The sequence below is a fragment of the Pleurodeles waltl genome, chromosome 7, assembly GCF_031143425.1.
Source record: "Pleurodeles waltl isolate 20211129_DDA chromosome 7, aPleWal1.hap1.20221129, whole genome shotgun sequence".
Lineage (NCBI taxonomy): Eukaryota > Metazoa > Chordata > Amphibia > Caudata > Salamandridae > Pleurodeles > Pleurodeles waltl.
In genome coordinates, this window is record NC_090446.1 from 815653849 (window position 1) to 815678225 (window position 24377).

A 24377-nucleotide genomic window follows, 5' to 3' on the forward strand; every position below is an offset into this window, starting at 1 on the left:
AATTGTGGTGAAATCAATGTTACTATGTTTTAGAGTACAAAGCACCTGCACTTTAGCACTGATCAGCAGTAGTAAGGTGCTCAGAATCCTAAAAGTCAGCAAAAATGAAGTCAAACATCAGGAGTTCAGAAAGGAAAAAGTTAGAGGAAACCAAAAGTGCACTATATGTGCCCAGTGCCTGTCAAAAAAATACTAGTGGTCATGCAGCACTGATTGCGCTACCCATCTAAGTAGCCCTTTAAGCATTTCTCAGGACTTCCCTTTCAGAGCCTGCTTGTTTCAACTGACAACAATGCCTGGCAAAATAAACCTTTTGACAGGCCTAACCCTTCCTTTATAATAGATGTAGGTTACCCCTAGGCTAGGCCGTGGACAGCAAAGAGGGCAGGGCGCAATGTATTTAAAAAGTAGGTTTTCACCACTGCAGGGCTTATATCTCTGCTAGGTTAACACTGGATTTGCCTCGTTACACTTTATAAGAGTAGTATCCAAATGGGAATTGAAGCCCCCTTCAGGTTTGGTGTGTCTGGAATCACACTTTAAAATCCTAACTTATGGTGAAGTCAGAGTTTGAATTGCAAATCTGAAAATGCCACTTTTGGAATGTTGTCATTTTCTTGCCTTAGACATTTGGTGCCTAAAGCCTGTCTCTGGTCACATATCTGGGTTTAGGTGACATTTGGGTGTATTTACTCTAGACAGCCACACACAATGGGAGTTTAGGTGTGATTTGATGGTCCATCTGTGACTTGATGAGCCATCCTGGATAGGATGGAAGGGAGGAGCTAGACACAGTCTCACTTACACCTGAATAGGCTGTGTCCTGTCCCCACACAAAGGGCTACATATACGCTGTAGTTAATCTGGAGCCAGGACTGGGAGGGCAGGATATCTGTGTGCTTCAAAGGCATATCTTTAAAGTCTTCCCCACATCAAATGCACCACTGGGTATAAGAAATGGACCTCATACCTTACAACTTCAGTACATGTCTGGACCTGTGGATCCTCTGCTAGGAAGAAGGACTGCTGTGATACTTAAGGGTTGCCACTCTGCTAGACTTCTGCTTTGCTGTGCTAACCTGTTGCCTGCAGCTCCCTTGCCTGGGAGTGAGAAGGACTGGACCTGTACCTCTCAAACACAGAACCTAGAGTGACTCCAAAGGCTAGTTGGCTGGCCTCCTGATCTGAAGTCTCAAGGACAAAAATAAACTTCAAACCACCTTGCTTGTGCACCTGAACTCTGCCATATGTGAGTCTACCCATCCAAATGGTGCCACCCCAGTCTTGGACCTTTGGAAGTGAGACTAAGATGCTTCCCATGGGAACCAACACATTATCTCTGCTAAGCAGTGCATCCCCAAGCTGAATTGATGCATCTCCTCAGCTGAGAGGTGCATGCTTCAGCAGAACTTGTGCACCGCCACTGCTGGATGGATTGGAGAGAAGACTTGCATCACCACCACACCCTGCATCTTGTGTTCGAAACATCACCTTTGGAACCTCCACTGTGCAACTCTTTTCTACAGCAGATCCTCGCATCCCTCATCAACAGCAGCCTTGACACTGAGGCCAAAACTTTGCATCGCAGCCTCACTGCTCATCAGAACCAATGCTATTTGCCTTGGATCTCCACAATGTTCTGCAACAAAGAATTAAGGTACTTTGTTCAGTAGTCCTACCTGGTCCATTAGCCAGCCCCCACTCCATCATGGTGGCCCTGAACTTTTGACTTTGTCCTGGTCTGGTGTAACCAGATATCTTCGGTTTACACTTTTTGCTTTTAATTGCTATTCTACAGTTTGTTCTTTAAAAATTAATAACTCAGGTTCTACTGATTGGATTTTTGTTGTTTTGGTCGTTTTTTATTTAATAAATTAAGTTCTATTTTCTCACCTCATTTGGGATCCTTTTTTTGTGGCATTAGTATTGTGTTATTGACTGAAACGTTGCACAAACTACATTACATATTGCCTTCAAGTTAAGCCTGGCTGCACTGTGCCAGGCTACCAGAGGGTGAGCACAGGTTCCTTTGAGGTTTGCTTGTGCCTTACCTTGACAGGAATTGTGGTTATTGCTTTAGCAGGGCTCGCACTCCAGTCAACCAACAACCCAATTTCTCACAAATAGTTAGTCATGACACATTTCGTCAGGTCCTCTGCTCCTCAAGGACTAATTCAGTCCCTGGTTAGCCATATACCAAGTTCAGGCTGCTAACAAGGACTGCCCTAAACCTTCCTAATCCCTCTTCTAATCAATATTTGGATTCCATATTTGTAATCATTTGGAGGTAGGAATTCCCCCAGCTGCTCCCCTTTAAAATCCAACTCCAGACTGTCACTTTTGTTTTCATTAACCTGAAGAGGCTACTGGATTTGGGTGGCAAAATCGCATAAATTGTGGGGTACTAAGTACAATTCCACACCATGTGACACCTGTCAGGCTAATCCGGGTTTTTCGGATAACTAGCAGCGCCTTATCTCTGACCAAGAGCAGGGATGATTGCAGTAACCGGGCGCATGACAAGAAAGACTCCTCATGGGAATCGTGGTCAGAGCTCACCCCTTTCTCTCAGTTACATTAGTCTCACACAGGCAAAGACAAAAACAGGCAAAATATAGTTCAATAAGGCTTTATTAAAGTAACTGCATTGTAGATAAAATGGCATGTACTGCAATAACTAGGAAGACAAAACACACTAAGAGCAAAAAGGTGACAAGGTGTGTGAAACACAAAAACAGTCCCACCGTACTGTCACTAGGAGTGATATATATCTCACCTAAGCTATGTTAGACACAGCATTATATAACCTTAATCCGCCCTTTAGATTCCCCCTTTGGGAAGACATCATCCCTCATACCTAAGCAAGGAAGCTTGTAGTCCAGGAAGACACCATCCCCATATGGACAAGGGGTTCTGTGGTCTAAGCAAGCAGCTGTAGTGAAGGCAATCAGCATGCAGTAGTGGTCACCTGGCTAGAGTCTCCCTATAACGTGTATGGGACAAAGGAGTGTTTTTATAGTTAAACAGTTTATATTTTAAGAAAGGGTCTCCACATAGGAGGATGTATGTTTCTGTGAATGTTGCAGACACAGTGTATCACTTTTGTCGGCAACCCTATCTGGATGCAGCCTTGAGGAATGCACAAAGTTAGATGCTAAGAATGAGATGCGCTCCTACGTGATGGGACAAAGGGAAAGAGAAAATAAAACAACAACGCAAATGAGGATAATGCTAGAATAATAAAGCCATGCCGCATAAAATGTAACTGGGCTAAAGTGCACAACGGCAGGCCTAGTTTGCTAAAATAATGTGTCTAAAATAAGGCTAAAATAGCTATACAATGGGACCTTGCCTGCAGAAGCCTGTGCCACTTCTTTGACTGTGCCATGGTGGTCAGGGTGGTGTCTCTAAGATTCCTGACCTTAAGTTTCTCTAACCAGCTAATCTCCACATCGGAGTTGGGACAAATGTCACTAGAACCTGTGGTAATGACATGGCCATCCATCAATGGTGGGTTTTAGTGTGTTCCAGTCCACCCATACTGTGGGGAGTGTGACTGACTCCTATTCCCAAGCAGTGCACCCACTCTGCAATTCTGCTGTATATTTTCATTTTGTGAGTATGGAAATAACATTTGCTAATGTACATTAGTGTTTTCTGAATAGAATACACAATTCTCCACTCATAAACCAAGATGTTTGTGTACCTCCTTCAGCACACAAATGTCTTTGTGAATTAGTACACCTGTTTGGCATATAATCCCATTGAAGAAATATAATTCTTTTGTTTTTTTACATTACCTCAATTTCTTGAGTGACAGGTCTGAATTGGCAGTCATGCACTTGAAAAACATTGTGTGTTCCCAGTAGTTATAGGTGGGCTCACTTTTCTTTTTCCACAAGTGTAAAGGAAGATGAATCCTCAGAGAGAGTCCTATGTGATTTTATCCCTCTTGCACTGGGCCTAATTGCACAGGTCATGTATCATAAAAAGCGTTCTCAGTCAGGCTGCTTAAATCTTTTAGAGAATCCCAATCCACTCAAACATTGCCACACCTACTGTGTAAAAACGCCGTCCTTGTCAAATGTGATGCATTTTAGTTCCGTGTTAGGTTTCATTTGGCACAGGTCGCATGATCTGAGCTTTGAGTACAATGTATTTTGATGTTTCTCCCTTGTTTGAATCCTTTGGTGTCTATAGTGTAATTAAGTCTCCTCTAGGATAGGCTTAGGACATGCAGAGGCTGTCCAAAGTGCATAGTGACGAGCCTTAAACTGAGATATCTGTAAATTCAGCCACACATTGTGTCCAACATATACGTAGACAGCAATAATTACATTGCGATTAATTAATGGAACGTATTGTTAAGGAGGAAATAGATGGAATATTAGCTGTGACACTAAGTTGTGATGTACATAATGTAAGCAAAGAAGTAGGCCATGTACCACGCATTTATAGCAGGGCAGAGTGGATGGAAAAGTAAATATTTAACAAAAAAGCAGATCAGCAATGAAGCTCCCAGATCGATGAATGTTCTTAAAGGCTTATTGCTTAAGATGGGCAATAACCCTTGAGACACTGGCTGAGGAAAAGAGGGAAAAGGAAATTGAGGCTCGGAGGGTGAAAGACTGTTCTAAGGGTAGCGAGGGTTGTGTTAACGTTGACGATTTCCTCCATGAACGATCTATAATTTAACATTCACCAGTGGAAAGCAAAATGGAGTAAGGAAAGGAATTATTCTTTAATTGTGTAGCAGGGAAATGTTGTCTAGTGGCTCTCCTTATTTAGACATCATGAGTAAGTGTTGTTTGGTGATTGGTATTTCCATTCAGTTATTAGGTGATACCTTGGATTTGGTGGGGGGCAATTGTGTTACACAGTGCTCTTGATCTTTGTCTAAATATACAACATTCTAGCCCATCTCGGTAGGAGTAATTGCATGAATAGGTAATATAGTTTGAGTGCTGATGCATTACACATGGAAATCCACATTTCTAAATCTGTTGCCGCACAGAGAGGTCCTTTGTCATGTGAATGTAATTGCTTTTGGTGCCAAATAATTAAAGATGTTAATATTTTAGCACCGTCTGAGAACTCGCTAAGTTTGTAGTAGAACATTCTTAAACAACCTACATAAGCAATTTATGTTTTAACCTGATTTTAAGAGATATTTTACCTTTGCAGTTGATAATATTGTTATGGTTTTAATTAACTGAAAACAATAAAGTATTAAAACACATTCAGTAATAACAGCAAAGTCATCCACTTTAATGCTGCATCGCCATTTCTGCCCAGCAGTCCCCCATACCACCAGGTGGGAACAAAGCATAGGAAGACAGGGTGCTGTTCCTCCCTTTAGTGGAACCTTTTGCGCCCCCTACCCTAGTGGTAAGGGCTCACAAGGAACTCCTCATACATTATGAAGCCACTATGAGAACCCTCAGGTAGACTCCTAAGTGCAACCCTGAACTACCTCAGTGTAAACCAAATTCCAACCAGTCCTCGATACAACCCTGTAGTGTTAAGGGCAAAAATGTCTGGTAATCAACAATTTGTTCATAAACCTCGAGATCACACAGTGCCTGCATGCATGGTTTGTTGTTTCAGGAGTAATGTTTTTCAATGCCTCATGTATAGAAAAACGTTGTCCAAGAGAAGCATATAAACGCACCATTATACTACAGAATTAACTGAAATGTCTCATAGAAATCACAACTCTCCTATGATGAATAATTTGAAATCGTCCTAAAAACTAGTAACCAGAACTCTGTAATTGTAGGAACATATGACAAATGCAGAACACGACCTTTCCAAATGAATGATGGAAAGACATTGTGTATCACAGAAATTAGCTCAGTGATATGACCATATTAAGGGGGTCATTCTGACCCTGGCGGCCGGTGGTCGCCAGGGCCACCGACCACGGGAGCACCGCCAACAGGCTGGCGGTGCTCCCACGAGCATTCTGACCGCAGCGGTTCAGCCGCGGTCAGAAGCGGAAAGTCGGCGGTCTCCCGCCGACTTCCCGCTGCTCGGGGGAATCCTCCATGGCGGCGGAGCGCGCTCCGCCGCCATGGGGATTCTGACACCCCCTACCGCCATCCTGTTCCTGGCGGGTCTCCCGCCAGGAACAGGATGGCGGTAGGGGGTGCCGCAGTGCCCATGCCAATGGCATGGGCACTGCAGGGGCCCCCATAAGAGGGCCCCACTGTGTATTTCAGTGTCTGCAATGCAGACACTGAAATACGCGACGGGTGCAAACTGCACCCGTCGCACCCCTGCAACTACGCCGGCTCAATTCTGAGCCGGCGTCCTCGTTGCAGGGGCATTTCCTCTGGGCCGGCGGGTGCTCTTTTGGAGAGCGCCCGCCGGCCCAGAGGAAATGTCTGAATGGCCGCCGCGGTCTTTTGACCGCGGTGCGGTCATTTGGCGGTGGTACCTTGGCGGACGGCCTCCGCCGTCCGCCAAGGTCATAATCACCCCCTAAATGTCTAATCTGAAAGAGGTGGAAGTACTGAAAAGAGGAGGAATCGAACTCAAGTTCAGAATTGCAGAAAGTCTAAGATGGAAGCAAAGGAGGGGCTATCTTCATTACCAGAAACATTATCGAACATGATACCTTAATTTAAAAAAAAAAAAACACATTAAAAGAAAAATAAATGCATATCAAGAAAACGTGAGTAGTTACGTGAAAATCGATTCAAGAAATGTTCTAAATTGCAGATGGGGCTGTGGAATTCTAACTTTAGTGACATTTTCTCTGTCATTTTACGTGGGAAGTTGTTTCTGTAGCTCGATCAAAATGCATAAAAGGATTGATACCTGTGGCGGGGTCTTTTTCCCGAGTCGAGGGAATACTGGAAGAAGGTGACAGACGCAGCACTTAAGGGGGTAGTAGGTTTATTTTCTTGCTCGTTTGGGATTTATAACACTGACTTGTCCGCCAAACTGTTATATTCCAAGTCCAAAAAAAATAATTCCCTTTTCTTTTCAGGGCTCTTTGGTGTTCTTGGGACGGCCTGGTCCGGTTCGGAGGGAGAGGTCTTGTTCACCCGGTATTCATGGCCCAGGATTTCCCAAAACAAAAGAAGGAAAAAGGAACAGGTAAGTGGGGCAAATTATTTATACACGGTTTAATAAGGGTTAGTAAGGAGTGAAAGGGAGGGGGTTCTGTGGAGGTGGAGGAATGTGGGGTTACTTTTCTTTTTCGTGCCTTCCTTTTGTTGTGTCCTCTCTGTGACCCCCTTAGTCTTTTATTCACTGGTCTGGGTACGGAGGGTGTGGTTATTCTTGATTTACCGGTATTCCTACTCAGATGGGCTCCCCTTCCTTGCAGGACCTCAGCCCTCCCTCCTTAACCCCCTTAAACCCAGCCAACCACCCAGAACCCCAGCCCCAGTCCCGGTACGCTCGTACCTGACTTGGCCACGCCCCTCCAGGGACGTGGCCGGCTTGCAGGGGATCTCCCGACTTCGCCTCGGCAGGGGCGGGAGGCGCCCAAGGCTTTCCGCTCTCCTCGCGTTGATCCTCGTCTACGGCGGGGCTTCCTTTCCCTCTCGGCGATCCGTGGCGTTCCTCTCTCCGGCTCTGCTTGACGTCGGCTTCTCTTTCTCGGTCGCGTCCCACTTGCCTCTCGTCGGCTGTTCTTGTCTGACGGATGACGTGGGACGTCATCACGTCAGGAATCCCTCGGGTGCCCCCGGGGTATCCCTTGGCGATCGTTTTCTTCGACGGGGAAGCGGCGTCCGGAGGCGCCCGGTTACACATCCCCTCACATGAATGGGGCTGATCGAGCCCCACCAGATCCGGAAAGCGGGACAAATAGTCAGCCTGACCCATAAGGTCACCAGGGAGGTGGCAAACCTGGAAGGAGAAAGGTTGGAGTTCGATGAACCACCTCAATATACGATTGTTGGTATTCTTGTATCTTGAGAGCCACGTAAGGGGTGCATGGTCCGTATACAGTAGGAAAGGTCTACCCAAAAGATAGTATTGGAGACTTTCGATAGCCCACTTAATGGCAAGACATTCGCGCTCTATAATGGGGTATTTTTGCTCCCTGGGAAATAGCTTACGGCTAATAAAGACGATGGGATGGTTCACCCCATCTTCATCCTTTTGAAAGAGAACGGACCGACCCCCACATCGGAGGCATCCGTTTGGAGATGAAAGGGTTTGTCGAACTCAGGACATTTCAATATCGGTTGAGTGGTGAGATACCTTTGCAAGGTATGATAACTATGAAGTTGAGTCGGGTCTAGTTGTGGGATGTTGTTGGGCTGTCCTTTTCTTAAAAGATTGGTTAGGGGGGCCGCCAAACTGGAGTAGTGGGGAATGAACCTTCGATAGTACCCCACTAGACCTAAAAAGGAACGGATTCCCTTCTTCGTGGTGGGAGCATTGGTGTGTAGGATGGCTTCGATTTTATTCTTTTGGGGTCGAAGTATACCGTTGCTAATGTGATAACCCAGGTAGGAGATCTCCCTAAAAGCCAGTCGGCTCTTTGCGGGGTTGGCTGTCAGTCCAGCCTTCCCTAAAGCCGAGAAGATGTGATCTATGTGGGTCACATGGTCTTCCCAGGTCTCACTGAAAATAACGATGTCATCCAGATAGGCCGCCGCGTATCTGGTATGAGGTCGTAATATGGTATCCATGAGACGTTGGAAGGTGGCGGGGGCGCCATGCAACCCGAAAGGGAGAACCTTAAAGTGATACAATCCGGAGGGAGTAGCGAAAGCCGTCTTTTCTTTGTCTTCGGGACCCAACGGGATCTGCCAATATCCCTTGGTCAAATCAAGGGTAGACATGTATTTTGCTTTCCCCAATCTTTCTAAGAGCTCATCTATCCTTGGAAGGGGATAGGTGTCAAATTGTGATATGGAATTGACCTGTCTAAAGTCAATACAGAAACGTATAGACCCATCAGGTTTGGGCACCAATACCACGGGCGAACACCAGGGGCTGTGGGAAGGTTCTACGATGTCTAGATCTAACATCTTCTCGATTACGTTTTCTACGAGGGTTTTCCTAGCTTCAGGGATACGATAAGGCTTTAGTCGCACGGTCTTCCCAGGTGGTGTGAGGATGTGATGATGTACCAATCGTGTCCTACCGGGTATCGAGGAGAACACCCGAACGTGTTTATCGAAGAGATTCTTCAACTGTCTATTTTGTTGAATCGAGATCTCTGTATTAATGAGGGGGATCTCCCTCTCGCCAGGGGGATCAGTGGGACACCAGCCTATCTCTAGCTCCTTAACGGTATTAATTAGGCAGCTGTGCCTTGGGTCGTTCGTTGGTTCTTCCCATCTTTTTAATAAGTTAACATGGAAGATCTGGGACCTAGGGGGGGTATCGTTAAGCTGAATTTTATAAGTTACGGGAGTTACTAGTCCTATTACGGTGTAGGGTCCCTGCCATTTGGCCAATAATTTGTTATCGGAACTGGGAAGAAGAACTAGCACTTTATCTCCTAGGGAAAAGGACCTCAATTGGGTATTCCGATCATAATTCCTTTTCTGCTTGTCTTGGGCCCTCTCCATGTGTTCCCTTACGCTTTCCCATACTGTATGCAGTTGGGTTTTTAACTCATGTGCGTATTTTAGAATGGTTTTCTCCCCGTCTTCTTCTTCCCACATCTCAGCGGCCATGTCTAGTAGGGTCCGTGGTTGTCGCCCAAACAACAGTTCAAACGGACTATGGCCCGTAGAGGCTTGTTCGTGTGTCCTGATTGCGTATAATACTAAGGGGAGTTTCCTATCCCAGTCCTTACCTGTCTCCGAGATAGCTTTCTTTAGTAGTGTTTTGAGGGTACGGTTGTATCTCTCCACTAAGCCATCGGTTTGTGGATGATAGACCGACGTCCGTAACTGTTTGATCCCCAATAGCTGACATATTTGTGTCATCAGGTTGGACATAAATTGGGTCCCTTGGTCCGTTAGGACTTCTCGAGGAAACCCAATTCGGGAAAAGAACCCTATCATGGCGTGTGCAACACTCTTGGTGTTAATACTAGAGAGGGGAATAGCCTCAGGGTATCTTCTGGCGTAATCCACTAATACCAATATATAACGATAGCCCCTCGACGAGGGTAGAAGAGGGCCAACGAGGTCCATCCCTATTCTGGAGAAGGGCACATCAATGATGGGGAGGGGTTGTAAAGGGGCTTTTCTCCGTGAGCCTGGGTCAATCAATTGACATTTTGGACATTGTTGACAGAACTTCCTAATCTGGGAAAATACCCCTGGCCAGTAAAATTTTCTCAACAAATACTCCTCGGTTTTCTCCCTCCCATAGTGTCCGCCCCCCGGCTGACTGTGTGCTAAGTGTAGAACTTGTTGTCTATAGGGTTCTGGAACTATCAACTGTTTCTTTTCGTCTTGGTCTTTGTATGTGACTCGGTATAATAGGTCCTTAACTATGGTGAACGATGGACCCTTATCCTGAGGTTTCCGTGGCCGTGCACTTTTCCATGCATGAATCAGACTGGGGTCTTCTCTTTGAGAAGTCCGGAAGCTGGGAAGGGCAGTGAGGGCGAGGACCTTTGTAATTACCCGGGGCGTGCTGGAGAGGTCTGGTTTTTCTGTTTTCAGGGGGCAACCTCGAGCTATGTGACCCCATTCCCCGCAACTGAAACACTGAGGTTGTTGTATATAGGGCCTATCCAGTCCCCGGGTTTTCCCTATGTCCTCATTGATTCTTCGTCCCCCTGTCGAGGATGTTCCCGAACCCAGACGCAGGGGACTAGTTGTTGATCGAGGGGGGGTTACTTTGAACTCAAGGGAGCGATGGAAGGCGCAGGCCAACTCGATGGTAGCATTGGTATCTGGGTTTGGATGTTGTTTGATCCAGTTGCGCGTGGACGGAGGCAGCGCGTCCATGTATTGTTCTAAGAGCACGATCTCAATAATGTCTTCCCGATTTGTCCCTATGGGGCCCAACCATTTGAGACCCAGATCTTTGATCCTAAAATATAGGGCCCGGGGATTTTCGTTGGGTCCCCACTTGGCTTTCCTAAACCGGACGCGATAATATTCAGAATCAAAACCCGCCCGTTCTAAGATACTCTTTTTAATATCCTTATAGGGGGTTATTCCACCGGGGTTTACCACTTGATAGGCGGCTTGGAGAGTCCCCGTCAATAAGGGGGCGATATACTGGCCCCATCGTTCCGGAGGCCAAGTAGCGGAAGTAGCAACTCGTTCAAAATTGGTGAAAAAGGCATTGGGGTCTTCACCTTCTTGATATCATTGTAAGACCGAACTGGGCACATTTGGGTGTACACGGGTAGCAGCGATGGTATCTGTGAGATTCTTGATGGCGGTTTCATGAACCAACTGGTTGTTGGCCATTATGGTGGCCTGACTCTTAAGGGCATTTTGTAGTGCCTCTCTTTCCAATTTGGCCTCTTTTTGTTGCTCTTCCCACACTAACTGCAGGTGTCTTTGTCCGGAGGCCAACTGCTGCATCATATCGGATATGGTACACTTCTCCTCCATGGTTGGGACGTCTCGGTCGCCTCTTCCAATATCCCACTTCTGACACCACTGTGGCGGGGTCTTTTTCCCGAGTCGAGGGAATACTGGAAGAAGGTGACAGACGCAGCACTTAAGTGGGTAGTAGGTTTATTTTCTTGCTCGTTTGGGATTTATAACACTGACTTGTCCGCCAAACTGTTATATTCCAAGTCCAAAATAAAATAATTCCCTTTTCTTTTCAGGGCTCTTTGGTGTTCTTGGGACGGCCTGGTCCGGTTCGGAGGGAGAGGTCTTGTTCACCCGGTATTCATGGCCCAGGATTTCCCAAAACAAAAGAAGGAAAAAGGAACAGGTAAGTGGGGCAAATTATTTATACACGGTTTAATAAGGGTTAGTAAGGAGTGAAAGGGAGGGGGTTCTGTGGAGGTGGAGGAATGTGGGGTTACTTTTCTTTTTCGTGCCTTCCTTTTGTTGTGTCCTCTCTGTGACCCCCTTACTCTTTTATTCACTGGTCTGGGTACGGAGGGTGTGGTTATTCTTGATTTACCGGTATTCCTACTCAGATGGGCTCCCCTTCCTTGCAGGACCTCAGCCCTCCCTCCTTAACCCCCTTAAACCCAGCCAACCACCCAGAACCCCAGCCCCAGTCCCGGTACGCTCGTACCTGACTTGGCCACGCCCCTCCAGGGACGTGGCCGGCTTGCAGGGGATCTCCCGACTTCGCCTCGGCAGGGGCGGGAGGCGCCCAAGGCTTTCCGCTCTCCTCGCGTTGATCCTCGTCTACGGCGGGGCTTCCTTTCCCTCTCGGCGATCCGTGGCGTTCCTCTCTCCGGCTCTGCTTGACGTCGGCTTCTCTTTCTCGGTCGCGTCCCGCTTGCCTCTCGTCGGCTGTTCTTGTCTGACGGATGACGTGGGACGTCATCACGTCAGGAATCCCTCGGGTGCCCCCGGGGTATCCCTTGGCGATCGTTTTCTTCGACGGGGAAGCGGCGTCCGGAGGCGCCCGGTTACAATACCCAGAAGTAAAATTTGTCAGATCCATCAAGGAGAGTTGGGCTTTGCAGCTAACAGAAAACTAATCTTGTCATGTTCCCAAAAGCTTAGCATTTTTATAATGGTCTAAAGAATTACTAAAACCCAATTGAAAACAAATTAAATATTAATATAATTTTACAGCTACAAAGGTTATCCTATAAGGTCAAAGAATTTTTTCTTGTACAAAGGATTCATTTTGTGTGGGTAATGTTAAACTGACCTGGTTGGAGAACCCGCAATAAGTTAACGGTAACGCTCTTTGGCAAACTATTTTTTTGATAAATTAGGGAGAGCGCAGGAGGGGGAGGAGTACAGGAGGTAAGCGTGTTCAGTTGTTTGCTTCTCACTAGCAAAAAATAATTTAGTTCTAAAATGTTTCTCGCTGAGCACCTTTGTGCTTTCTTCAAATCGGAAGATTGATGGTGAATATCTGAAGCATTACCTGAGGCTTCTTTGTGCTGTTTTTACAGTGGGGGAGGCGCATAAACACTTTGAAAAATAACATCTCTCTATTCAGCTCCAAGTTTCCTTTCAACTAGGGATATGTTTTAGCAGTATTGTTTAATACGGACGGACGCACTACAATATACTTTTTATGTTATGAAACGTGACTAATAGGTTAAATAAATACAAAGGAAATTAAGTTTTGCTTCTAATTATGCATCATATTAACTATTAACACCAAAATGCAGATTTACTATTAAGCAGCTAGTCATAACTGTGAAGTTACTAGCAATGCAACCCCTCGCTAAGAGCAATAGGCAGAAGTTGACATGAGTTAGAAATGGGGTTTCTGGTTGGCGAGGGTATGCACCTCAGCCAGGCAGAACCTACCCACTCTAGTCAGGGCTAGGGAGTTACATGTCCAAGATAACCCCTGCTCACCCCCTTGGTAGGTTGGCACGAACAGTCATGCTTAACTCGGAGGCAATGTGTAAAGCATTTGTACAACACACCACACATGTGACGCAAAATGTACACCACAAAGTAAACACAACACTGAGCTATGTAAAAATAATCTGTATTGCACAAAACATAATTAGACCAACAATACGTGTAAGTAATACCCTGCTACCTTAGCAGTTGTCAGAATGTTACACAAGTTACTAATACTCTGCAAGAATATGCAGTTGGCACATTAGAACACGTAAGTACTCAGGATTCTGCAACATAAGCAGTAGTCAGGAATTGGAGTAAAAGATATATGCACTTGTCATGAACAATCCCTAAAGAAAAGGAACATTAGAGAATATTTCACAAGTCATATCATTACATATCAGCTAGACATGCCCATAAAAGGAACATTGGCATATATATATATGTAGAAACAGTAAACAGGTAGGAAACCTAAAACATCTATAAGTCTGTACCAGGCTTCTAGAGCCTAAATTCCCTGAAAAGTACCTGTTTCTGTAGTAGAGGCACTCCCAGTGCCTAGAAGTTGAGCATGGGGGCCGCCGGCGCTCCTATGCACAAAAACGGGGGCCACGCGGTGCTCTTTGGGGGGGAGGGGCGTTGAGCACCCTGGCTCTCTTGTGGTTAGAACGGGCCCCTCTGGGGACCCGTGATCCTGGTGGGGGGCCTGCCTCGGCCACCTCACACCCTGTCCGTGGGGTGGGGGCCGGGCGTGGCCCAGCGACAATTAAGTGGGCAAAAGGAAGGCGGGAAGGGACCTTCGTCGAGGTCTCCCTTCCCGATTGCCTCAAGAGAATAAATTGCCCCAAAACTGGAGCGTCCCACTCCTTGCGCAGCGACCAGGGAATGGGGTGCTCCCTGCGCCTTCCCTGAGTCCTGCCTCACTGTTGGAAGGCACTCGGACCCATCAGGGGGTCCGAGGAAATACTCACCCACACCTGATGCGGTACGCGAGTACAAGGAGCTGCCGGCGGGCAGCTCTATGAAAGGCTGGAGGCAGCTGGTGCCGCGGGGGCGCTCCTGGGAGCAGGCCCTGCCCCGGGAGCACCCTCAGGAGCACGGCGGCTCCAGTTTATGTGTTCTCGTGCCCCGGGGGCATTTAGGTTAGCGCGGACCCCGCGCTAATGAAAGCCCAGCAACCCGGGCTGCGGCGGTGATTCAGGAGACAAAAATGAAGCGTGTTTCCTCAAGCGCTAAGGAAAAATTGGCAACCAGGGAGGAGAGAGCACTTGCCCCAAGCGCTAAGGTCAAATCTCAACCTGGGCTGCGGTGGTGATTTCTTCTGCAATAAAGAGCGTGCTTTTTCCAAGCGCTTTGTCAGAAGCTACAGGAATCTGAGATTTTCTGCAAGATAAGCAGGGGAGCTGGTTGTCATAGCTTTAAAAACATCATGCAGCTGGTTTTGAAGATGGTGTGGGCTGGCAATGGTAGCCAATGGAGCTTCTTCAGAATGGGGGTGATGTGATCATATTTCTTCTGACCCTGGATGAGATGTGCTGCGTGTGTAGGATTCCCCTAAGGGATGCCAGTGCAGAGTCTGGGGGACCAAGTAGTAAGGAATTACCACCATCCAGGTGCAAGAGTACAAGGGCTTGAACAGCAGCTCTGAAGTCTCTTTATGATAGAAACGGCTTGACCTTTAGAAGTTCCTTAAGTTGCTGAAAAAAAACAAATGTAGTCAGTCATTTTTTAAACTACTGCTTCATGATGATGCTGTTTACTTGTATTATATCTGATGCTTGTTTTGTTACCTAAGAATATTGAATTTCCCCCAGATATGCAAAGAAGTAGAGAAAAAAGCCAACGTTCAAATCAATGCGTTCTTCCAATAGCTACAGTTAAATAAGCAGTTTCTGTCATTCGGCTGTCATTGCGGAATTCTGCACTTAGTCATTTTTTTTTATCTCAGGACTCTTGAATTGAGATTATAAGCTGATAGAAGGCCTTGCCTCAGCTATGCACAAATGGTAACATGTTTCTAGCTTGATGATGCAGTTCTATGTTTTCGCTTTACCAGTGTTATTTCTTTTTAGGGTTTACTAGAGATTTACAATGTCTTACATTAAAGAAAGATCAATTCCTCTTTAAAGTTCTGTCTCTTCTCTGTCCATTTATCAGAAACATTACAGCAGTCCCTATATCATGAACATGCCTATGTATACCCAATAGCAATGCATAAGAAGTACTGTTATGATAAACTAGATAGGATAAAATAGATAAACAAAAGATTTTTCTGTTTTTGCTATGTGTCCACCGATACAGTAACACAATTAATACAAGGCTGTATCCTCTTGACAGGTCCCAACATGCATTGGTTAAGCTGGTCTCTAGCCTCTTACATCTGACACTCTTCCTTTAGTTTAGATAGCCCCACATATTTGGAACAATTACACAGAAACAAAATATGAGAAGCTAGCTGCTCTACATTTTCAGTGTGATCCTTTTTGTGTGGTGTTTTTACTGTGTTACAGTTTTAAATGTTGCACAAATACTTTACACATTGCCTCTAAGTTAAGCCTGACTGCTCTACACCAAGCTACCAGGATTCATATGTTTTGGTGGTTTTTGGACATCTATAGTGTGTGGTTAGCCAATGAGGCCATATAGAATGGAGTTTACAGCAAGTGCATTGGAATTTGTGTAATTCTGATCCTGTGACAGGTGGGTTCATTAGTGGGTGAGTTTCTGACCCTTCATACCACACTGTTTATACAGGATGGTTAACATGCTTGATAGGGCCGGCTGGGTTGTTCATAGGACACAGCTGCCTTTAGGTGGGTACAATATGTTAATTCACTTGACACATTAAGGAAGGGCCGGAGTATGAATTCGGGAGACTGTTTTGCCCATTTGCCAAACTTCTGATGGGGAGATTGCTGCCATAGTGGCTACCATGCTGCCGGGCCATTACGTGTTTCCCGCTAGGTCAGTGGGCAGAAACCTGAGTTTCTGCCCGCCGGCCTAGTAGGAAACACTCCACAGCATTGTCTCTGGCTCACAATCGAGCCGGCGGCAATGCTGTAGGAGGCTGGGTGCACTAGCACCCTCACAATATTCACTATCTGCTGGCCTGGGGGGCCCCTGCACTGCCCATTCCTATGCACCCCTGTTGCCCCCTGCACCCATTTTCTGCCAGCCTTTTCATGGCAGTGTTCCCGACATGAAATCGCTGGTGGAGAATGAAGTCATATTCCCCAGGGTAGCTCTGCACTGGCAGATTAGGACTGCCACAAATTCCAGACCGGTGGGACAACTAATCCTGGTGGTACTGGTGGACCGACCACTGCCGTCTAGAGACAGCCAGACTCATAATGACCACCTAAATATCAAAGGTTACTTCAGAGTCCTGCAGACATGGCTGTTAATTGGATTACGACTGCTGGTTGTGGTGGTAATGGCTCTACTACGTGTTGTCATTAGGGTTTTCCTTGGAGTGTTATTTAAGAAACCCTTAACAAAGTAAGCTTTCTATGATTTTTGCAGGTTTTGCATGTTGTTAGCAATCGTCAGTGGTGCAGGCAGGTAACACTCAATAGATTACATAGTGAAGATGTACTGCTCACATCGTAGGATACGGGAAGTTTCTTAGTGCCCCGGGGATCCACCTGGTAAGCATTTACAGTTTAGGCCTTTGCATATGGTCATTTCATGCCATTGAACAATAAAATCATGGTATATATTTGTTTCTTGCAGTTTCTTTACTCGACTTAAGATTGACATTACACCCAAATAATTGTGTTTCATGTCCATACATAGTGGGGTAGGGTTGAAGACCAGTATTGTTAAAACTAATTTAGGTATTAAACATTTTGCAAAGATTATACATGATTCTTTTCTTTTAGGTGCTTCCTATACAATCATTTTGTCCTGATGATGATCCATTTGTGATAACTCCTACATTTGGGTCGAAACTTCAACAAAATTATGTGTGAACTTTTTTTTAGTTTGTGATCCCCATCAATCACATTTGTATATATTATTTTTTAAGTATCACTAGTGCACGTCTATGCTCACTTTGATCACTTACACTGTGCCGTGACTAATTAGGAGCACTTTAAGAACAATTCTACGAAAATATTTTTGAAGTTTTTGTTTGGCAGATAAAAATAAAAAGTATGCTTTACGGAACAAACTTCATCTATGGGGAAGTTTTGCTGTCTAAGTACTGCCACAGGAGTCAAAGGTCACATCTTCTTTATTATATATTTATGTACACAGGTCACAGGGTTACTGGGTTTGCTCCCCTTTGTCATTGAGTACTGCTTTGAAGTGGGTCTAAGGTGTTTTACCTTTTGTGGTGTTTATTGGAACTGCTGCAAAGCCTCCCTGTGCAGCTGCCAGCCTCCCAGAACTCAATGCTCGGTGGTGTGAAGCCCCACAAAGCCTGGCCAGAGACCTGCAAGCTCATCAGAAGTAACGCACAGTGATGCCAAGCTCTGTAAAGCCTCAATTCACAGCTTCCCGGAACCATTGCTAGATGAGGCAAAGTAACGCTGTGCAGACCGGGAACCAGGATTTAAGGTACTGCCTTCAGCAGGTCCTAATGGGTCCCTGTAGCTGGCCCGTGCTCCATCGTGTTCAGGATAAAATGGTGACTTAGCTCCAATCCAGGGCAACCAGATAACCACACTTGGCTCTTTGAGCTTCTATGCTCTATTTTCACCTAAATCTTAAAAATTGATTATCTCGGGATCTATGTATTGGACTTTTGTCACCTTGGTCTTGTTTTAATTATAAAATGATTACCTATTTTTCTAACCCGGAGTGGAGTTTTTTGTGGTGTCTTCACTGTGTTACAGAATTAGTTATTGCACAAATACTTTATAAATTGCCTTCTAAGTTAAGCCTGCCTTGTCTGTGCCAAGCTACCGGAGGGTGAGGACAGGTGAGTTTAAGATGAGTAGTGACTTACCCTGACTAGGATTGTGGTCCCTACCGGGTGCATACCTCTGCCAACTAGAGACCCAGTTTCTAACAGGCTGGGAGAAACATCTTGTTACCAGGTCTCTCTCCACAGTCATCTCTGGCCAGTATCATCAATAATAATGTTATTGAATAAAGAAGTCACATTTCTGGCTCTGTCTCTTTATCCACTCAATCTCAATGCAGCTCAGCTATGAAGAAGTACCTTACACTATATTTCATCTTTACTGTAGAGAGGCCACTCTGTCAAATTCAAAATGCTTTCTCAAACTCAATTAGGCAATTATTATCATCAGTACCGTACTCTTGTGTTGGACCCTTGAATCAGCCCCAATTGCATATATACGTTGGCCATCCAGGAGCCAAGAGGCACGCAGATACTTCAAGCAAAAAGGTTAACTGAGAGGTTTGCCAGAAGCAGCACACACAAATAAAAAATAGCTCTCTTCCAGTGGCAGAATACCTTCTCTCTTTAACATTCAACTCTCCACGTCAGCCTGATATCATTCTCACTAGGAGCCATCTTACACTTTCCAAACATAAGTAAGAATATCTCAGCTTTCTGCATACCAGCTCATAGTACAGAGTGGTAGGACGCACATACAGAATGTATCTTGATTATGTGGTGTCTGCTACCGCCAGATGAGAAACAGAAAATTTAGAATAACGAGAGCAAAATAAAAGTTTACTCCTATGTTTCAATGATTCTCATTCACACATAACTAAGTCTACACACCATTAAACGACATCACATAACTATCAGATCACTTAGTCACTTTTTGGACTAACAACTCCTTTGACACAAAAAAAGCCAGAAAAATCAGACCAATTCCACATGCAAAGCATCACCGTCACATTGAAGAGCAACGTTGACACACCTTCCATCTATTTAAATATACAACATTCAACGTTTAGGGATATCTTACATTAATATGTAAGTTGTAATAATCACTAAGGTTTTGAAGAAATACAAACTTAAGGAACAAACTCGACCTTCTTAGACTGCAAAACATGTCCTAAATAAAAGAAAATCAACCAACTTTGATATCTTGAGTAAACTTGTCATAATGTAAATAAAACTCAGCCCTTCTAAATATCTTTCATGAATGTTTTAATGTAAGTAGAAACAAAGCTTATTCAAACCTTTATGAATATTTAGGGCCCCTCCTGAAAAAAGTGTTTCCTCTTCTATTCCCACACATGAAAAAGCAGTAGAATTCTGCTCATACGTGGCTTATGTGGTAAGACAGGCATGGTTCACATTAATTCACAGTCATGCTTGTAGCAGTGCAGAATGGAAACTCGCGTGGCAGATATCTTTTTTCATGCTACACCTTTACCTGAATATTGGGAAAAGATGGTAAGCGTTAACAAGTGTTGAATGTGTGATTATTAGACATTTCATTCCAGGTGTAACTCATAAATAAATTGATCTAACCTTTTGCCTACTGTGAAGACATGTATTATAGGACTTGTATCGATTCGAATTTTTTCAATGCTTTCATACCAGAGATTTGCCATGTTAAAACCAAACTTGCAACCAACCCCCTAATGTTGATTTTTCGAAGATTTTTAAAAAAGATAAATATATAAAAGTGATGCCAGAGTATGGCTTTGTACATATTTAGGTAAAAAAACAGAAGACTACTTAACACCATTGCTTAGTGAAAGAACAAAGAACCTCGTGAACGCTGCCATTAACCATGGTGACAGTGAAGCCACAGTTTGGTGACAGTATGCAGAAGGTTTGAAGGAATATTTGATTAACTGCAGTCAACTAAGGAAGGACTCGTCCTACCTGACGCAATTCTGAATCTTGTTTTGAAAAAATCTGGAATCGCTTGATGTGAAACTCAAAACTACATTTTAATTAGACTTGTTTTTAAAAAAGACTGGTTCACATTATGACAAATTAATAATTAGTGAAGCGGTTGTACAAATATGCAACAGTGTAGAGTAAAAGGGTAACCTAAAGCCACGATTACAAAATAACACTTTCATTTATAGGCCTCTTCACAGTAAGTCATCCCCGGTCACTGATAACAGGTGCTCTTAGATTCGAAATTACAGTGCTCAATAGACTGACCTCCAGCAAATAAGCGGATGTGCCAGGATGCAAACTTGTGGCCTTCAGATCTCTCTCTCTCTCCCTCACACACACACGTCCCCCCTCCCATCCCCTCGCCGGACGTATTAATCCACAATTTCCTTGTTAGCTCTTGAAAAGATGTTATGTTGCGCATATGGGAAGCCTTAATGCCCACCTTCCCCAGCACCATTTTAATATGGCGTACAACTCAGTCTAGGTGATGTCAGAGCAGGTTAAATACATACCGATTGTCTCCTGTCTGGCATTACCGTGGGTGGGCAACATTGTACGTCTATGCGATAATCGATACTAGCTCCCTTAACGGACATTTCAAACCCGTAAAGCGAATTGACTTTTTCTCAGCAACCAATTTGTCATCTTATTGACCCTCCACTACTTGTATTGACCCAGAAACCGGCCAAGGGAGGAAGGTCTGCTGCAGCAAAGCCCAGGAAGGCTTGGTGCATAGTTTAACTCTGGGCACGTGATGCTGTTCCTCGTAGAAGTGGGGTGATGGTCACCTTGTAAAACTTCATTAAGCAGCATATATAATATGATCAAAGCAAACGTACCAACCACTAGGTCATTCCGAGAACCTCGCCTTCGTATTAACCTTATATGGTGTTTCACTCTTAAAGCAACACTAACTCTGATGTGGTGTTTCAAAGACATCCGAGAGACAAAGTCCTACACATGATTGATAAGGGTGAAGACAGAAAAAACTATCACCTGGCAGATACAGGCCGATGATTTCTCTATCGATTTGGGGTTTTATGTTGCCTTCACCTTTACTCTGGCCACCTAGCCCCCCAAAGCCCTAAGGCAGTTTGTGGAGTGTAGGTAGTTATAAAGAAGGTAGATTTTGATGGCCTCAAGGTCACAAAACATAGTTGCATAATAGTCTGAATCAGAAGCGTTTAAAATATTTTCCACTTCGGTTCTCCCTCCCAATTCCTTTGCAGTTTGCACATGTTGGAACCAGACATGCGGCATCCTATGGTGGTTCTACGGGAAAAATGTAGCCTTGGCCCATCAACAAAACACTCGAATTTAGAAACTGCATCGTGAGAGAAATTGAGCAAAGCCCTGTCCGTAGTCAAAAGGCAAAGGTCGAAATGGCATGGCATTTAGTCTCAGCCGTTCATTTTTCTAAGGTAGATAAATGTAGTTCTATCTAGGTAAGAAAAGCAAAAAACACCTGACACTTAAGTGCAAGGATTTAATACTGTGTGTGTTAAACAGCATGCCACTGCTAAATGTTATTTATTATTTAGTCAAGTTAAATCAAGACCCACACTAACAGAAAGGTAAGTTGTCAAAAGGGGAATGCCACTTTACTGCTATTGCTAAATAGCACAGCGACAATTGTCACACTTGTAACCAACCCTAGGTTACGAGCAGTCAGCATAATTGATGATTCAGTTTCAACTTTGAGCCAAACTACAAGTTCCAGAATGCAACCTGATGGCTAAGAATTTATGTCTGGGTAGAGATGCCGTACATGCCAAGGACGCCACATGCATGTTTGTGGTGCCGTTTCCACTGCCACTAGCGCCCACAAACTGCAGCCTTGACTGTAAAGGCTTACCAGCTGCCGCTCACTTTGAATTCACTCATCGTACTGCGATTTCCCTGACCAGCTTTCATGAGCAGGCAAAGAAAGAGAGAAAAAGAAAAACATCCCCGTCAACCTGCCAATCCTAAACGAAAATCTGAGACGGGGCCCCCGGGGTACGGGGGCAATGCTGTGTATTGTCTTAGCAATTAGAGAACATGTCATGCCAGCCACCGATGACGGGCTGCTCCGAAATTTATTATTACATGCAATTTAGCAACAGCTCAATCACCGCGGACATGACATGGAGAGGGGCATTAGCGCACTCACGGCTTTATTATCTGTCCAGAGAGTGCTATGCATTACCGCTGTCTCTGGGGAGGGAAGGCGGCTCCCACCCACCGAAGCCAAACACAGCCCCTTCTTTCGATCTTCAGCTATCAAAACACCTGGGAATTGTGTATTCCCACCGCCTTCATCACCCTGACCAACCCCCGCAGGTGCTGAACACTACCCATTAATTCAGCAGCCAAAGCACCTGGGAGATGACTACTCACTGGCCACTACTACCAAATACACCCGCGAATTTACTCATCTGCCGTCAAAAGCACTGTGGGTAAATCAGCACTTTCCCCCTTCACTGACCTGATCGCCAGGTCACAGGGGGGCCACCTACAAATTCCACGCAATCTTCACTAGAATTTTGTATTGACGCGTAAAAAATCAATTCGACACAGACGAAGCATAGCACTGTACTCCTTCACTTCCCACCCGTCACTCTCAAAGTACCACCTGCGACGCGATTCAAAAGAAGCACGCGGCTACTTTATTTAAAACATCAAGACACTGAAATGATAAAAACAAAAGGAGGCTATACATCCAGTGGCATAACTGCAGGTACGCAATTTCCATATATAAAAATAATAGAAAAGACGAAGATGCATATTTAGTTTCTTGTGCGGGCTTTAGGCGAAGTGAAATCAGTACAGCCTTTAAAACGCAGATAAGTACTGAAAGAGCATTACCAGCACGTCCGAGGAGCTTCACTACACCACTTTCTCCCTCAGAACTTCGGCTGTTTTCATCTTTCTGTTTGCGACAAAATTCCACTACTTCCAAAAAAATGTTGGGAGGCTAAGGAGGGGTGGCTTCGTACACACCTCCGACAGAAACAAAATTCTGCACTGGCTCTTTTTTTCCTCCCTCCTCCTCCTCCTCCTCAGAAATCCGCCTCTTCCACACGCTCGCCCTCGTCTCTAGTTCTCCTCAGACCGTCGAACCACCCAGCAGGCTCTGGGAGCAGCAGCAGCAGCTCAGTGCTCCGACCTGCAGCCTCTGCATCTAGCCATCAGCAGCATCAGAGCGCCGGCACGCACTACCCAATCCTCGGGCTGCAGCCACACTTCTCCCGCACACACGCAGCGCCAGTGCCAGCCCCAGCCTGCTGCTGCAGCACTGTCTGCAGGACCCGCTGCTGGGACTGCCTGCTCGCCTCCGCCCCCTGTCAAGGGCAAACGCATGTAGGAGGGGGCACACGCGTGTGCTGCTTGCTCGTGTGCTAATTTAGGGGAGCAGGGTGTGCAGCTGCTTCCCTGTTGTGTTTTTGGCACTTGCTGAGTGCAGGTGTGGTATTGTGGTTCGCACACATACCTGTCTTAAAAAAAAATCTCCATGCCTAGGCAATTCGATCATATGAAGACAGGGAGAGTAAAAGTATAAAACAGAGGAATTTTACTGCAATGTTTTTCTTTCGGCAGATGAGCGTTCTTATGGTACATGTCCCATGGATAGGGGAATACATCATAAACTGAGGCAGGCAAACATTGGAAATTATAGAGCATGGGTACTCACAAACTTTTTCCCGGGAGCCAAAATTACAGTCTGGTTTGTGGCCCAGGGCTGAGTAAAGAAAACCCTCCTTCAGACAAAGGTTCTGAAATAACGGAATCTCTACTAACAAAAAATAAGACAAGCCAAGAATAGAAAACACAAATAGCAATCTATCAATTGCAAAACTAAATAACTGAAGATAGTATATTTTTTTTAATTCACACACCTGGTGTGTATAAAAAATATGGTGTAGAAGCATCCAGTATCCCCTAGGACAGACAAAACAGATAAAGTAGCACCCGATCACACAAACTCAAGCATACCAAATAAAATAACAGCCTACACAAAACATTTGATAATTACATTTACATAAGCATGAAATACTCTCCCCTTGGGCTAATGTCCCCAAGAATTCATTCAACGGAGTAGTGGTTCCTCAATAATCACAATGTAAATGTCCAAGAAAAAACTTTTTGGCATTCTTGTTGAAAAAAATCCTCTGATGTTGTAATAGTGTTATAATTTGAAAACGGTTTTTCTTATGGATTGATGG

General features: G+C 45.0%; 1 protein-coding gene across 1 annotated transcript in view; it reads right to left on the reverse strand.

The window, feature by feature from the left end:
* LOC138245621 (teneurin-2-like) overlaps window positions 1–23353 on the reverse strand; it is a 768805-nt gene extending 745452 nt beyond the window's left edge. Inside the window, exon 1 of the mRNA XM_069199352.1 lies at window positions 23020–23353. The gene's annotated coding sequence lies outside the window, so the exon portion shown is untranslated. The remainder of the gene's footprint in view (window positions 1–23019) is intronic.
* Between the last annotated feature and the right edge of the window lie 1024 nt (window positions 23354–24377).